At 37.3% G+C, this 17,502-nt stretch overlaps 1 non-coding gene across 1 annotated transcript; it reads right to left on the bottom strand.

Annotated features, from left to right (window-relative positions):
- Positions 1–2,819: 2,819 nt before the first annotated feature.
- Positions 2,820–2,927, bottom strand: LOC130952680 (small nucleolar RNA R71). Its single transcript, XR_009074857.1, has one exon. It is a non-coding gene; the product is annotated as a small nucleolar RNA R71 (small nucleolar RNA).
- Between the last annotated feature and the right edge of the window lie 14,575 nt (positions 2,928–17,502).

The raw sequence follows: 17,502 nt of genomic DNA, 5'->3' as shown, positions 1-17,502 counted from the left end.
ACCATAGATTAAGGTGTGGAGCTCTGCTGTACCTCGAGTATTAATGCAAGTACTATTGTTCTTCTATTCAATTCAGCTTATTATTGTTCTAAGATATTCATTCGCACCCAAGAACATGATGAATGTGATGATTATGTGACGCTCATCATCATTTTCACTTATGAACGCGTGCCTGACAACCACTTCCGTTCTACGAGCAAACAAGGCTTGAATGTTTATCTCTTGGATTCCTTAATCAGAATCTTCGTGGTATAAGCTAGAATTGATGGTGGCATTCAAGAGAATCTGGAAGGTCTAAACCTTGTCTATGGTATTCTGAGTAGGATTCAAGGATTGAATGACTGTGACGAGCTTCAAACTCGCGATTGTGGGGCGTTAGTGACAGACGTAAAAGAATCACTGGATTCTATTCCGACATGATCGAGAACTGACAGATGAATAGCCGTATTGTGACAGAGCGCGTTGAACATTTTCACTGAGAGGACGGGACTGTAGCCATTGACAACGATGATGCCCAACATACAGCTTGCCATGGAAAGGAGTAAGAAGGATTGGATGAAGACAGTAGGAAAGCAGAGAGACGGAAGGGACAAACATACGCTTATCTGAAATTCTCACCAATGAATTACATAAGTATCTCTATCTTTATTTTATGTTTTACTTATCTTTTAATCATTAATCCTCCATAACCATTTGAATCTGCCTGACTGAGATTTACAAGATGACCATAGCTTGCTTCATACCAACAATCTCCGTGGGATCGACCCTTACCCGCGTAAGGTTTATTACTTGGACGACCCAGTACACTTGCTGGTTAGTTGTATAAAGTTGTGATAAAGAGTTGAGATTGCAATTGAGCGTACCATGTTGATGGCGCCATTGATGATCACAATTTTGTGCACCAAGCTTTTGGCGCCGTTGCCGGGGATTGTTTGAGTTTGGACAACTGACGGTTCATCTTGTTGCTTAGATTAGGTAATTTTATTTTATGTTTAAGCTTTTTACTTTTCGAAAATTTTTCAAAAATACAAAAAAATTATAAAATCTTAAAATCAAAAAAATATTTTTATGTTTCTTGTTTGAGTCTAGTGTCTAATTTTAAGTTTGGTGTCAATTGCCTTCATCTAATTTTCAAAAAAAAAAATTGCATGCATTGTGTTCTTCATTGATCTTCAAGTTGTTCTTGATGATTTTCTTGCTCTGATCTTTAAATTCTCTTGTCTTGAGTGTTTTGTTGTTTCTCATATGCATTCTCAATCTGTTAGTGTCAATAGTATACAAACTTCTAAGTTTGGTATCTTGCATGCATTGTTTATTTGATCTTAGTTTCATTTTGATTATTCCTCATCATTAAAAATTCAAAAAAAAATTAATTTGTGTCTTTTCAAGTCAATAATACAGAGAATTAAAGATTCAGAACATACAGTAGAGGAATTACACAGAAAAAGTTGGGCGTTCAAAACGCCCAGTGAGGAAGGAAAACTGGCGTTTAAACGCCAGCCAGGGTACCTGGCTGGGCGTTTAACGCCCAAAAGGGTAGCATTTTGGGCGTTAAACGCCAGAATGTATACCATTCTGGGCATTTAACGCCAGGATGGCACAAGAGGGAAGATTTTGTTTTTAATTCAAATTTTTTTTAAGTTTTCATAATTTTTCAAAATCAAATCTTTTTCAAATCATATCTTTTCAATCATATATTTTCAAAATCAATTTCTTCCCAATTTTCAAAAATACTTGCTAACAATTAATGATTTGATTCAACATTTCAAGTATGTTGCCTTTTCTGTTGAGAAAGGTTTAATGTCTGAATCATATCTTTTAAATTTCTTGTTAGCCAAGTCATTAATTTAAAAAAAATCTAATTTTTTAAATTGTTTTTCCATCATCTCTTTTCAATCATATCTTTTCAATCACATCTTTTTCAAAATTAATTTTCAATCATATCTTTTTGATTTCTACTTTCAAAAAAATCTTTTTCAAATATCACTTTATTTCTTTTCCAACTTTAGTTTTCGAAAATCATCAATCAAATTTTCAAAATTTCTTTTAATTATTTTAAAATCTTCTACCTTAATTTCAAAAATTCTTCCCCTCTTCTCACATCCTTCTATTTATGGACTAACACTCTTCCTCAATGCACAATTCGAACTCTATCCCTCTTGATAAGTTTGAATTCTTCTACCTCCTCCTTCTATTCTTCTTTTCCTCTGACACCTCAAGGAATCTCTATCCTGTGACATAGAGGATTCCATACTTTCTTGTTCTCTTCTCTTTCATATGAGCAGGAGCAAAGACAAAAGCATTCTTGTTGAGGCTGACCCTGAACCTGAAAGGACCTTGAAACGAAAGCTAAGAGAAGCTAAAGCACTACTCTCTGTAGAGGACCTAACAGAAATCTTCAAACAAGAAGAAGACATGGCAGCCAAAAACAACAACAATGCAACAATGCAAGGAATGTGCTGGGTGACTTTACTGCACCTACTCCCGACTTCTATGGGAGAAGCATCTCTATCCCTGCCATTGGAGCAAACAACTTTGAGCTTAAGCCTCAATTAGTTTCTCTAATGCAACAGAATTGCAAGTTCCATGGACTTCCATTGGAAGATCCTCATCAGTTTTTAGCTGAATTCTTGTAAATCTGTGACACTGTCAAGACCAATGGGGTTGACCCTGAGGTCTACAGACTTATGCTATTCCCTTTTGCTGTAAGAGATAGAGCTAGGATATGGTTGGACTCACAACCTAAAGAAAGCCTGAACTCTTGGAAAAAGCTAGTCAATGCCTTCTTGGCAAAGTTCTTTCCACCTCAAAAATTGAGTAAGCTTAGAGTGGAAGTCCAAACCTTCAGACAGAAGGAAGGTGAATCCCTCTATGAAGCTTGGGAAAGATACAAACAATTGATCAGAAAGTGTCCTTCTGACATGCTTTCTGAATGGAACATCATAGGTATCTTCTATGATGGTCTGTCTGAACTGTCCAAGATATCATTGGACAGCTCTGCTGGAGGATCTCTTCATCTGAAGAAGACGCCTGCAGAAGCTCAAGAACTCATTGAAATGGTTGCAAATAACCAATTCATGTACACTTCTGAAAGGAATCCTGTGAACAATGGGACGAATCAGAAAAAAGGAGTTCTTGAGATTGATACTCTGAATGCCATATTGGCTCAAAACAAAATATTGACTCAGCAAGTCAATATGATTTCTCAAAGTCTGTCTGGAATGCAAGCTGCACCAGGCAGTACTAAGGACGCTTCATCTGAAGAAGAAGCTTATGATCTTGAGAATCCATCAATGGAAGAGGTGAATTACATGGGAGAACCCTATGGAAACACCTATAATCCTTCATGGAGAAATCATCCAAATCTCTCATGGAAGGATCAACAGAGACCTCAACAAGGTTTCAACAACAATAATGGTGGAAGAAATAGGTTTAGCAATGGCAAGCCTTTTCCATCATCTTCTCAGCAACAGACGGAGAATTCTAAGCAGAGCCACTCTAACTTAGCAACCATGGTCTCTGATCTAATCAAAATTACTCAAAGTTTCATGACTGAAACAAGGTCCTCCATTAGAAACTTAGAGGCACAAGTGGGTCAGCTGAGTAAGAAAGTTACTGAACTCCCTCCTAGTACTCTTCCAAGCAATACAAAAGAGAATCCAAAAGGAGAGTGTAAAAGGAAGAGGCAGTGATCACCACTGAGGAAGACCTCAATGGACGTCCACTGGCCTCCAATGAGTTCCCTAATGAGGAACCATGGGAATCTGAGGCTCACACTAGACCATAGAGATTCCATTGAATTTACTTCTGTCATTCATGAGCTCTGATGAGTATTCTTCCTCTGAAGAAGACGAAGATGTCTCTAAAGAGCAAGCTGCTAAGTACCTTGGAGCAATCATGAAGCTAAATGACAAGTTATTTGGTAATGAGACTTGGGAGGATGAACCCCCTTTGCTCACCAAAGAACTGGATGACTTGACTAGGCAGAGATTACCTCAAAAGAGACAAGACCCTGGGAAGTTCTCAATACCTTGTACTATAGGCACCATGACCTTTGAGAAGGCTCTGTGTAACCTAGGGTCAAGCATAAACCTCATGCCTCTCTCTGTAATGGAGAAGCTAGGGATCTTTGAGGTACAAGCTGCAAGAATCTCACTAGAGATGGTAGACAATTCAAGAAAACAAGCTTATGGACTTGTAGAGGATGTTCTGGTAAAGATTGAAGACCATTACATCCCTGATGATTTCATAGTCCTAGAGACTGGGAAGTGCATGGATGAATCCATCATCCTTGGCAGACCCTTCCTAGCCACAGCAAAGGCTGTGATTGATGTTGACAGAGGAGAATTGATCATTCAAGTGAATGAGGATTCCCTTGTGTTTAAGGCTCAAGGATATCTCCCTGTAACCATGGAGAGGAAGCATGAAGAGCTTCTCTCAAAACAGAGTCCCCACAGTCAAACTCTAAGTTTGGTGTTGGGAGGCCACAACCAACTTCTAAGTTTGGTGTTAAACCCCCACATTCAAACTCTAAGTTTGGTTTTGGGAGGTTCCAACATTGCTCTGAACATCTGTGAGGCTCCATGAGAGCCCACTGTCAAGCTACTAACATTAAAGAAGCGCTTGTTGGGAGGCAACCCAATGTTATATTTATCTATTTTCCTTTGTTATTTTATGTTTTTTATAGGTTGATGATCATGGGAAGTCACAAAATCAATTGAAAAAGCAAAAATATAATGAAAAACAGAAAGAAAAATAGCACACCCTGGAGGAAAAACTTGCTGGCATTTAAACGCCAGTAAGGGCAACAAATGGGTGTTAAACGCCCAGTCTGGGCACCAGACTGGCGTTTAACACCAGGAATGGGCAAGCAGCTGGCGTTAAACGCCAGAAATGGGCAACAGCCCGGCGTTTAACGCCAGTATTGGCAGAAGGAGCATTTTTGCTCGCTACTTGGTGCAGGGATGAATTATCCTTGACACCTCAGGATCTGTGGACCCCACAGGATCCCCACCTACCCCACCACTCTCTCTCTTCTTCACCCATTCACCAATCACCTCAACACATCTTCTCCAAAAACCTTCACCAATCAAATCCCACCATTCTCTTCACCACTCACATCCATCCTTCATAAAACCCCACCTACCTCACCATTCAAATTCAAACCACTTTTCCTCCTAAACCCACCCATAATGGCCGAACCTTACCCCTCTCTCCACCCCTATATAAACCCATCTTCACTCCTTCATTTTCACACAACCTACACACTACTTCTCCCCCTTGGCCGAAAAATAAAGCAACCTCCATCCCCTCTATTTCTTATTCTTCTACTCTCTTCTTTCTTCTTTTGCTCGAGGACGAGCAAACCTTCTAAGTTTGGTGTGGTAAAAGCATTGCTTTTTGTTTTTCGATAACCATTTATGGCATCTAAGGCCGGAGAAACCTCTAGAAAGAGGAAAGGGAAGGCAAAAGCTTCCACCTCCGAGTCATGAGAGATGGAGAGATTCATCTCAAGGGTGCATCAAGACCACTTCTATGAAGTTGTGGCCATGAAGAAGGTGATCCCTGAGGTCCCTTTCAAACTCAAAAAGAGTGAATATCCGGAGATCCGACATGAGATCCGAAGAAGATGTTGGGAAGTTCTTACCAACCCCATTCAACAAGTCGGAATCTTAATGGTTCAAAAGTTCTATGCCAATGCATGGATCACCAAGAACCATGATCAAAGTGTGAACCCGGACCCAAAGAATTGGCTTACAATGGTTCGGGGGAAATGCTTATATTTTAGTCCGAAAAATATAAGGTTGGCATTCAACTTGCCCATGATGCAAGGAGATAAACACCCTTACACTAGAAGGGTCAACTTTGATCAAAGGTTGGACCAAGTCCTCATAGATATTTGTGAAGAGGGCGCTCAATGGAAGAGAGATTCAAGAGGGAAGCCGGTTCAACTGAGAAGGCATGACCTCAAGCCCGTGGCTAGGGGATGGTTGGAGTTTATCCAACGGTCAATCCTTCCCACTAGCAACCGGTCCGAAGTCACTATAGACCGGGCTATCATGATTCATAGCATCATGATTGGAGAGGAAGTAGAAGTTCATGAGGTTATATCCCAAGAACTTTATAAGCTGGCGGACAAGTCCTCTACCTTGGCAAGGTTAGCCTTCCCTCATCTCATTTGTCACATCTATAATTCAGTTGGAGTTAACATAGAGGGAGACATCCTCATTGATGAGGACAAGCCCATCACTAAGAAACGGATGGAGCAAACAAGAGATCCCACTCATCATGAAATCCCTGAGATGCCTCAAGGGATGCACTTTCCTCCAAAAAAACTATTGGGAGCAAATCAACACCTTCCTAGGAGAATTGAGTTCCAACATGGGACAACTAAGGGTGGAGCACCAAGAACATTCCATCCTCCTCCATGAAATTAGAGAAGATCAAAGAATCATGAGAGAGGAGCAACAAAGGCAAGGAAGAGACATTGAGGAGCTAAAGCACTCCATAAGATCTTCAAGAGGAAGAACAAGCCGCCATCACTAAGGTGGACCCGTTCTTTAATCTCCTTGTTCTTTATTTTTCTGTTTTTTGAATTTTCATGCTTATGTTTATCTATGTTTGTGTCTTATGATCATTAGTGTCTTAGTGTCTATGCCTTAAAGTTATAAATGTCCTATGAATCCATCACCTTTCTTAAATGAAAAATGTTCTTAATTGAAAAAGAGAAGAATTGCATGAATTTTGAATTTTATAACAGATTAATTATTTTGATGTGGTGGCAATACTTTGACTTCTGAATGTATGCTTGAACAGTGTATATGTCTTTTGAATTTGTTGTTCATGAATGTTGGCTCTTGAAAGAATGATGAAAAAAGGAAACATGTTACTGAGGATATGAAAAATCATAAAAATGATTCTTGAAGCAAGAAAAGGCAGTGAATACAAAAAAAGAGAGAGAAAGCAAGCAGAAAAAGCCAACAGCCCTTTAAACCAAAAGGCAAGGGTAAAAATAAAGTCGTGATCCAAGACAAAAAAAAGAGTGTGCTTAAGAACCCTGGACACCTCTAATTGGGGACTCTAGCAAAGCTGAGTCACAATCTGAAAAGGTTCACCCAGTTATGTGTCTGTGGCATGTATGTATCCGGTGGTAATACTGGAAGACGGAGTGCTTTGGGCCACGGCCAGGACTCATAAAGTAGCTATGTTCAAGAATCATCATACTTAACTAGGAGAATCAATAACACTATCTGGATTCTGAGTTCCTATAGAAGCCAATCATTCTGAATTTCAAAGGATAGAGTGAGATGCCAAAACTGTTCAGAGGCAAAAAGTTAAAAGCCCCGCTCATCTAATTAATACTAATCTTCATAGATGTTTTTGGAATTCATTACATATTCTCTTCTTTTTATCTTATTTGATTTTCAGTTGCTTGGGGACAAGCAACAATTTAAGTTTGGTGTTGTGATGAGCGGATAATTTATACGCTTTTTGGCATTGTTTTTAGTATGTTTTTAGTATGTTTTAGTTAGTTTTTATTATATTTTTATTAGTTTTTAGTTAAAATTCACTATTCTTGACTTTACTATAAGTTTGTGTGTTTTTCTGTGATTTCAGGTATTTTCTGGCTGAAATTGAGGGACCTGAGCAAAAATCTGATTCAGAGGCTGAAAAGGACTGCAGATGCTGTTGGATTCTAACCTCCCTGCACTCGAAGTGGATTTTTTGGAGCTACAAATACCCAATTGGCGTGCTCTCAATTGTGCTGGAAAGTAGACATCCTGTGCTTTCCATCAATGTATAATAGTCCATACTTTGCCCGAGATTTAATGGCCCAAACAGGCGTTCCAAGTCAGCTCAAGAATTCTGGCGTTAAACGCCGGAACTGGCACAAGAATGGGAGTTAAACGTCCAAACTGGCACAAAAGCTGGCGTTTAACTCCAAGAAAAGTCTCTACACATGAAAGCTTCAATGCTCAACCCAAGCACACACCAAGTGGGCCCGTAAGTGGATTTTTATGTCATTTACTCATCTTTGTAAACCCTAAGCTACTAGTTCTCTACAAATAGGACCTTTTGCTATTGTATTGGGGAACCTTTCGATCATGTTTTTATGATTGAACCCTCTTTGGGAGGCTGGCCATTCGGCCATGCCTAGACCTTGTTCTTATGTATTTTCAACGGTGGAGTTTCTACACACCATAGATTAAGGTGTGGAGCTCTACAGTACCTCGAGTATTAATGCAAGTACTATTGTTCTTCTATTCAATTCAGCTTATTCTTGTTCTAAGATATTCATTCGCACCCAAGAACATGATGAATATGATGATTATATGACGCTCATCATCATTCTCACTTATGAACGCGTGCCTGACAACCACTTCCGTTCTACAAGCAATAGTGACAGACGCAAAAGAATCAGTGGATTCTATTCCGACATAATCGAGAACCGCAGATGAATAGCCGTGCTGTGACAGAGCGTGTTGAACATTTTCACTGAGAGGACGGGACTGTAGCCATTGACAACGGTGATGCCCAACATACAGCTTGCCATGGAAAGGAGTAAGAAGGATTGGATGAAGACAGTAGGAAAGCAGAGAGACGGAAGGGACAAAGCATCTCCATACGCTTATCTGAAATTCTCACCAATGAATTACATAAGTATCTCTATCTTTATTTTATGTTTTATTTATCTTTTAATCATTAATCCTCCATAACCATTTGAATCCGCCTGACTGAGATTTACAAGATGTCCATAGCTTGCTTCATACCAACAATCTCCGTGGGATCGACCCTTACTCGCGTAAGGTTTATTACTTGGACGACCCAATACACTTGCTGGTTAGTTGTGCGAAGTTGTGATAAAGAGTTGAGATTGAAATTGAGCGTACCATGTTGATGGCGCCATTGATGATCACAATTTCATGCACCAATAATCTTTTTCCGTCCATCTATAATGTACCCTGATAATTAATCATCGAAACAATGCTTTAAACTTGGTGTGAAAAATCAAATATACAAATTAAAAATACGAAATGATGGTAGTTGAAATATCTGAAACAATGCTAATTATATCACATTCTTCTCAAAGGTTGGTAAAGAAATACTTATGATAGAACTATATTTATATTAACCCTATTCAGATTCATCATCTTCTTCCTCTAGTTCACCATCCTCCTCTTCCAAGGTAATTTCTTGGTCATCGAACTCATCTTCCTCTTCTTCGTCACCATCGACCCCGTATTTTTCTTGAAGATTGTCGTTCTCTGAGGGTAGTGCGTCGTCATCTATTTCAAGGTCAATGATGTCATCATCCATAACAGCTGACCTAAGGGTGATCAAATCACCGGTATCAACCACCATTTTTGAAGGAGTTGAGTCATTAATCTGGTAAGGTTCCTGACCCTCTATCCTATTATCAAACTCGATGTGGCCTCTTAGCTTAGTCTTAACCACAGCATTTTGAGGTAGAATAAAAGGATCGCAATAACTATATTTCCTAGTTACATTAACTTTAGTGATTCGTAGGCCTTGTGCTTTCGTGTTCCTTGTCGTGAACTTGGATTATACCATTCATATTTAAACACGTACACTTTGTACGTAGTGTGACAGAAATCCTCTAATTGAATTATATTGTGTAACACAATAAACCAATTAGAATTACCACCACCTGAATCCCCATGAACCCAAACTCTGGGTGTTATCTGTTTTCTTTTTAATCGACCACTATAAAGAATGGAACCGATATCAATTAACATTATATATGGGGCAGCTAGGGCCCTTATTCATCGGGCCCCAACTAGTTCTGAACTTGTTGTGTCAGTTAGATTCACGATGACGAATTCTTTGAACTAATATCGAAAATTCTTCAATGAGGTATCCAGATTTGCCTCTTGGAATAACCTATATGATAGAATAGGATAAAGAAATTTTGATTAGATTAAGAAGTTAGTATCTTACTGATTGTAATATTTATGAAGACTTAAAAAAATCACATGAGGTAGGATAAAACTCGGTCACAGTTAAGCAACACATGCAAATGTGCAACATTGATTTCTTTCTACTCTAACGAGTAGTCATTGCCCGCACCCATTGCATCTCCTTCCGGAGCAAAGATTAGATATGTTGTTTCACTTGATGAGGATTCTCCCCTCTCACCATTTTCAACTCTTGTTCTACGTGACTCAACATGAAACTAGAAATAGAATGAGCAAAATACGGATGCTTCCTTAGCTAGGAATGCTTTGCAGATGCTACCCTCAATCCGAGCTCTGTTCTTCACTATGCGCTTGAATAAACCAATCATCCTCTCAAATAGGTACATACACCTAAATTAGACCGGCCCACATAGTATTGCTTCGTACGCTAGGTGGATTGCCAAGTGTTCCATAACATTAAAAAATGATGGAGGGAATATCCTCTCTAGCTTACAAAGTTTGATGGGAATGTTCTTTTCCATGACTATGAAATCATTAATGTTCAGTTTCGTAGCATATAACTCCTTAAAGAACTAATTTATTTCTATGAGGAGTTTCCAAATATTGGTTGGAATTTCTTTGAATGCGAAAAGAAGCAAAGACTCTATGAAGACATGATAATCATGACTCTTCAACCCAGCAAGCCTACCCTGTGAGACATTTACATACCTGCTTAAATTAGAGGCATAACTAAAAGAAAACATTAATCTTCTAATCCATTTACAAATATTTTGTCTCTGGTCCTTTGTTAGAGAGAACACCACCTTTGGTTTAGTCCACCACCCGTTCTCAAGTCTCTTTAAGTTCATATCTGGCCACCTGCAAATTTCCACCAAGTTTATCATAGCCTTTTCATTATTCTTTGTTCGCTCATTATCCGTTACTGTATGCATGATATTATCAAACACATTTTTTTCAGTGTGCATCACATCAAGACAATGTCGAACTAAGTTATCTTTCCAATAAGGCAATTCCTAAAATATACTCTGTTTAGTCCAATTATGCTCCCTGCCATATCCAGGAGGTCTTAAACCTTTCCCGTTATCGACGATCCTTGGGATTCTACTGACACGATGCCAAACTTGACTACCATCCAACCTTATGGGTGCCTATTCTTGTTTAGTTTTATTCTTTTTGAACGAGTCATTGTTGTGTCGAAAAGGATGATCCATGTCGAGGAATCTTTGGTGGCAATCAAATCAAGAATTCTTACTATCATTCATCAACCAAAATGCCTTTATATCCTCCTTACAAATGGGGCATACCATTCTGTCCTGAGTGGAACAACCTGATAACATCCCATATGCAGGAAAGTTGTTAGTGGTCCACATCAATGCAGCATCCAATTAGAAGTTTGTCTTCGTCAAAATATCATACGTTTCTATACCATGGATCCATAACTCCTTTAACTCATCCACCAAGGGCTATAAGAAGACATCTGTTTCGTCTTTTGGATTGCTGGGACCAGGAATGATACAGGTTAGGAACATGTACAGGTCTTTTATGAACATTTCAGGACTCAAGCTATAAGGTGTCACCATTATAAGCCAAAAAAGTACGCGTTACCGAAATTGGAATTCAGGGCGAACCCATCAGAGCACAAAGCTAGTCTAACAGTTCTAGACTTGCTCGGAAATGTAGGATGAACTCGATCAAAATGCTTTCAAACTTCTCCATGTGATAGGTACGTCATGATTCCATCATCTCTCTTGTTGTTACTATGCCAAGTCATGTGAGGAGTCAAACTCATCGATGCATACAATCGTTTTAGGTTAGAAATTAAAGGCAAGTAGTGCATCTGTTTCATTGGAACTCTCTTAATTGGTGTTTACCAATCTGTTTTCACTCGACTTGAAACCTTGGTGATTCACAAAATCTGAATTCAGTTAGGTCTGCATCTCTCTTGTAATACAGCATACAACCATGCAAACAACAATTAATTTTTACCGAATTTAGACCCAATTTTGAAAATAACTTCTTTGCTTCGTAGTGGTTTTGGGGATTTCTGTGGTCTCGATAAGTACCAGTTTATTGCAAGGGGTGACCCACTTATCAAAAGACTTTTGTATGATTAGACTCAGACTTAATACTCATCATTATAGCACATGCAGACAACTTTGAATGAACGCACTCCTCGAACAAAGGTTTCACAACAGATTCTAACAGATGATAAAATCTCTTTGTCTCCGAATTAGGATCTTGTTCAGCCTCTTCCGATTCTGTAATACATGTTGCATCAAACACCATCTTATTGTATCTCCCTTGGTTACCCTCCCAATTTATTTCTTTTATATTTAGTTCTCTCACCACTCAAACCCTTGTTGATCGACCATTGGACATATTCAAATTCGAGGCAAATTGGTTGATTTCCTGCTCGTCCACTTCTCCATGTTCCGTCCACATCCAATGCTCATCCTTGAACCTATTATAATAGAGGTGAAGCGTTATGTCTGTAGGTCCTAACCACTTAATCAGTCGACACTTATGACACGGACAACTAGATACCCCTTCAGACCTAAACGGTTCTATCCTGATGACATGCGCAACAAACGCAAATCCCCTAAAAAAATAGCACTGTCCTAATAAAAAGGACAACGTATTAAATTCATAAGAAGAAACTAATTCAAAAACTAATTTAAAAGAATAAGTAAAACTCATTATTCCAATTAATTAAAACCTAATTCTAATTTCACCAAACTAACAAGAGGCATGATAAAAATAAGTGACATAAGGTTGATGCAATTGAAAGAAATTCATTCACTAAATTCAACTAAAATTTTTCAATAACTCAAGCACTCTTAATCTCACCTTACTTAACCTACTCTAACATCATTTAATTTTTACTTACATTAAATTAACACCACAATTCCAAATCACACACTTCATTAAACAAATTTAACTACCGATTTAACAAAAACCCTAACAAAATGCTGAACTCACAAATTAATATGAAAAAAAATAACCATACCAACAATAAATCTGATGATAGTGGTTGTAAGGTCTCTTTAACGTGGTGGTGACAGAGGCAGCAGTGACGGTGACGTGAACAATAACCACAGCAGAGGATGTGGCAACGATGACGACGTGCTCCCGGGGACGGTGACAGTGACAACTTCAACGACGAGGGAGAGAGAAGACAAGAAAAGAAAGAGAGACAGAGAGAGATAGACAGAGAGAGAGAGAGAGAGAGAAAGAGAGAGAGAGAAGAGAGACAATGTTCGCACAACTGAGGGGTAATGTTTCACGTTTGAATTTTACCCCAATTTTACTGTGGAATTTACTGGCAGATTAATCCGACAATAAATCACCAAAATGACGCATTTCACTAAACCGTGATACCGGTAAAATATATCGATGAAAACCCGACGGTAACATTGGCGCTCATGAATTATGTTTTCAAGCCAATAGTGACTATTGCCTTTAGCGACGGAAAATCTGTTCCGATGGTAATCTTTTATGGCGACGAATTTCTCCTCCTTTTCATAAAAAAATCTGACAGTAAATCTATCAGTATAATTCGACACTAAATTCGACGATAATTCTGATGGTACTGAAAATTTTTTGTATAGTGTCTTATTATTTCGCCATAGTTGATGCATGAGCATCTTCTCTGTCTTTTCCTAGTGAATTTGCATTCAAATTGTTAAGTTTAATTAAGATTTAATTACCTATAGCCACTATGAATGCTACTTTGAGTTGTTTGGAATTTCTATTTATTTATAGTAGCATTCGGATGAATTTGACGGAGTTTTGTGGCAGAAAGGGAAGAAAACGAATGATGCTGTCAATCCCGACCTCCTTGCACTCAAATAGAAATAACATGAGCTAAAGAAGCTCAATTAACGTGATTCTAGCGGCATTAGAAAGCTAACTTCAAGCGCTTTCCAATGATGTATAATAGTATACCCTTTTCTTCCATTTGATTCGGCCTCCTCCACGCCGAACTTGAGAATTTCCAAGTTCAGCATAGACTCAAAGGAAAACCAACGAAGAAGCCACTGCCTCCTCCACGCTGAACTTGGAAATTCCCAAGTTCAGCATGGTCCACGCTGAGCTTGGGAATTTCCAAGTTAAGCGTGGACCATAATGAATCAAGTGATCCCCATGTACGTCCATAGGCTGCACGCAGAATTTATTTAATTTTTTATTAAACTTTTATTTTATTTATAATTAGAAAAAGATATTATTTAGTTTAGAAAATATATTTTACATTAATTAGGATTAGATATAAAAGGGAAAAGAATCAGCCCTTCGTACTCTCTTCTCTTCTACCTCATTCCGCAATTTACAGTTTTACGAATCCTAGTTTCTCTCTCTGAACTATGAGCAACTAAATCTCCACTGTTAAGGTTAGGAGCTCTGTCTATTGTATGGATTGATACCATTATTTTTCTATTTTAATTCATATACTGATTTATAATTCAAGAATTGTTTTCGTTCTTTATCTTATGAATTTGGGTGGAACGAAAGTATGCCCCTTGTTCTAATTGAGTTCTTGTATAACTTGAAAAAGCTCTTTACTTGAACAACAGCTTGAAAACATATTCTTCTAAATTTCTAATTATCTGGACTTAACAGGATACGTGACATATAATCCTCTTATATTTGGGTAATTAGGATTTCTGTGGCATATAAACTAGAATTGTACTTCACCCTCTAATTGGAATTAAGTGACCAAGGAATTGGCGGTTGATGAATTTTAGAGGAGACTAAAAAGGTCTAAAGAATTAGGGTTTAGTCACATACAGTTTGCCATGAACTAAATCTTGCATGATTAAAATAGTTAGTAAGAAAAGTCAATCCGGAAAATAGATATCTCTGAAGCCTTAATTGTTTTCTCTATATATATGTCACCTCAATTTACTGCTTGCTTTTTGATTTTCTGAATTTACTGTTAATGCGTTTTAACTCTCAAAACACCATTTTCTGTTAGTCTAACTAAGTAAATCACTTAACCATTATTGCTTAATCCATCAATCCTCGTGAGATCGATCGTCACTCACCTGAGGTATTACTTGGTACGACCCGGTGCACTTGCCGGTTAGTTTGTGGTTGTAAATTCCGCACCAAGTTTTTGACGCCGATGTTTGGGAATTGACTGTGATTGGCAACTATTCGTTTTTTTGATTATTTAGATTAGATAATTTTTTTTAATTAATTTTTTTTATTATTATTAATTTTTATTTTTCACTTCTTTTGTTTCCTTTATTTTATATTTTTTTCCTTGCCTTTCGTTTCCCATCCTCCTGTCCCTGTTTTTTTTACTTCCTTTTATTATTATTTTTTTTAACTCTCGTCTGTTCTTTTTTTTTAATTTATTTTTCTCTTTATTTTCATTTTTTTTGTATTTCGTTTTGTTTTCTTTTTTCATTATTGTTTTTATCTTTTTATATTTTGTTAGTTTTATTTTATTTTTGTCTTTAATTTAAAAAAATTGCATCTTATATATATATTTTTTCCTCTTAATTTCTGAAATTAAGTTTGGTGTCCCCTTAATTGTTTTATTCTTCCTAACTATTTTACTTATTGAGTTTAAATTTTATACTCCTTTTTGTTTATTATTTATTTTATTTTCTTTATTATTCAATTTATTTTCTTTATTCTATATTTCTTTTATTTTCATTTTCTTTAATATTTTATTTTATTTTCCTTTATGTTCTTTCTTCTTTGCTTGTCTATTTACCACATGGTGCGTTTAATTCTGTTTAGTACTTTGTACTAAGGAAAAATAATGGAGAGAGATCACATGGGTTACTACTCACACCCAAGGAGTGATTCTTATTATTGTGGATGGAGGAACTACCTGAATTTTGGTTGGAAAAGTCAAAACGAAAGAAACTTCAGTGCTCCATGTTCCAACTATCAAGAACTACCATCTCCATATTCATACCAAGAACCACCACCTCTCTATCCATATCAAGAACCATCATCTTTCTACCCATATCAAGAGCCACCATCTCCCTATTCATACCAAGAACCATCCTCTTTTTACTCTTATCAAGAATTATCATCTCCTTCTTATTCATATCAAGAGCCACCATCTCCTTATTCATATCAAGAACCATCAGCCCTTGAGCTTCTCATGAAAGAATTCATACATAATATAAGGACGAGTGTCAAAAATGTAGAGAAATATGTGCAGTTGATTATCAAGTCCCAGAAAGAGGAACAAGCAAATTCCTTCCCAAGAGAAATAATGCAAGATCCTATAGAAGAAAGTGAGGAAATCAATCAAAGGAGTTTATACTCCAGTGAATTAGAGAACTTTACACCCTCACACATGGAAGAAGAGGAAGATGCAAAAACAAAAGAGGAAGATACACCGACAAAGAAGGAAGATACACAAACAAAGGAGGTTGTAAGGGATGAAAATAATTATGGGAATCTACACTCCAATGAAGCAGAGAGTGGCATAGAGGGTGAGTTTATTGAACCACAAATTCAAGAAGTTCTTGATGAAGGGTACACTCTAACTATCACACAACACCCAAATTTTGAAATCAAATAAGTGAAGGAAACCAAGGAAAGTACTGAAAAGGGGATTGTGACCAAGAAAGAAGAAAATATCCATGAAAAAGAGAAGGTCAGCAAAAAATAATCCAACCTCTACCCCAATAAGCAAGGTGAATCAAGCTAATCACAATAAAAGAAAACTTGTTAGGAGGACTTTATATCAGGGGGTACTAATCTTCACCTCTCACCCCTTGGAGTCATTTCTTTTAACCAACTGGAAGAAGAGGAAGAAAATTCAACAATCAAGTCTCAAGCTAGTGACATTAAAGAAGCTCTTGTTGGGAGGCAACCCAACTACTAGTATTGTTGGTTTTGCAGTTGCTTTGGTTTTAATTTTATAGTTATTTTGATTTTAGCATTATAGTTATTTAGTTTTGGTTTTAAATTACTTTATCTAATTTTTTTAGAATTTTTCTTGTTTTACATGTGTTTTGGTCATGCAGAATGATTAGAATAGGAACAGGAGCAATTAAGAAGAATTTTTGACACCCTGTTTTCAGATTTTCTTTACTTGAGGACAAGCAAACTTTTAAGTTTGGTGTTGTCGCTTCGCTTTTGGCCTTTTCTGTTTATTTTAATAGCACCAAAGGGAGATAAATGTTCTTTATGGAGGAATGAGATGGTCACCAGCATAACTGAGGTGGTTGAGTTCCTTTCATTCTATTTCTCTTCCGTTCTTATTTTGTTGTCTTCTGTTTTCTGTTGCTTTGATTGCCTGCATGATCTTTAGTACTTTCATTTCTTATATTTAGTTTCATTCTGTCATTTGCTTTTAGTTAAAAAAAATTGTCTCATGTATTGCTCACTGAGCTTGAATTCAAAAGAAAAAGAAGTGATGTATTGCATGAAAAATTGAGTTTATATTTAAGATTAATCTTATTTACTTAAATGTGGTGGTATTATTTGTGATTCTGAATGCATGACATAAACAGTGCATATTTGAATTTGAATCAAAGGATGTTGATGTATAAGGAACAGGAATTTAGAGAACTATTATGAATTCTTTGAAGTA

The sequence above is a fragment of the Arachis stenosperma genome, chromosome 9, assembly GCF_014773155.1.
Source record: "Arachis stenosperma cultivar V10309 chromosome 9, arast.V10309.gnm1.PFL2, whole genome shotgun sequence".
Lineage (NCBI taxonomy): Eukaryota > Viridiplantae > Streptophyta > Magnoliopsida > Fabales > Fabaceae > Arachis > Arachis stenosperma.
This window is presented reverse-complemented; position numbering and strand designations above follow the sequence as displayed.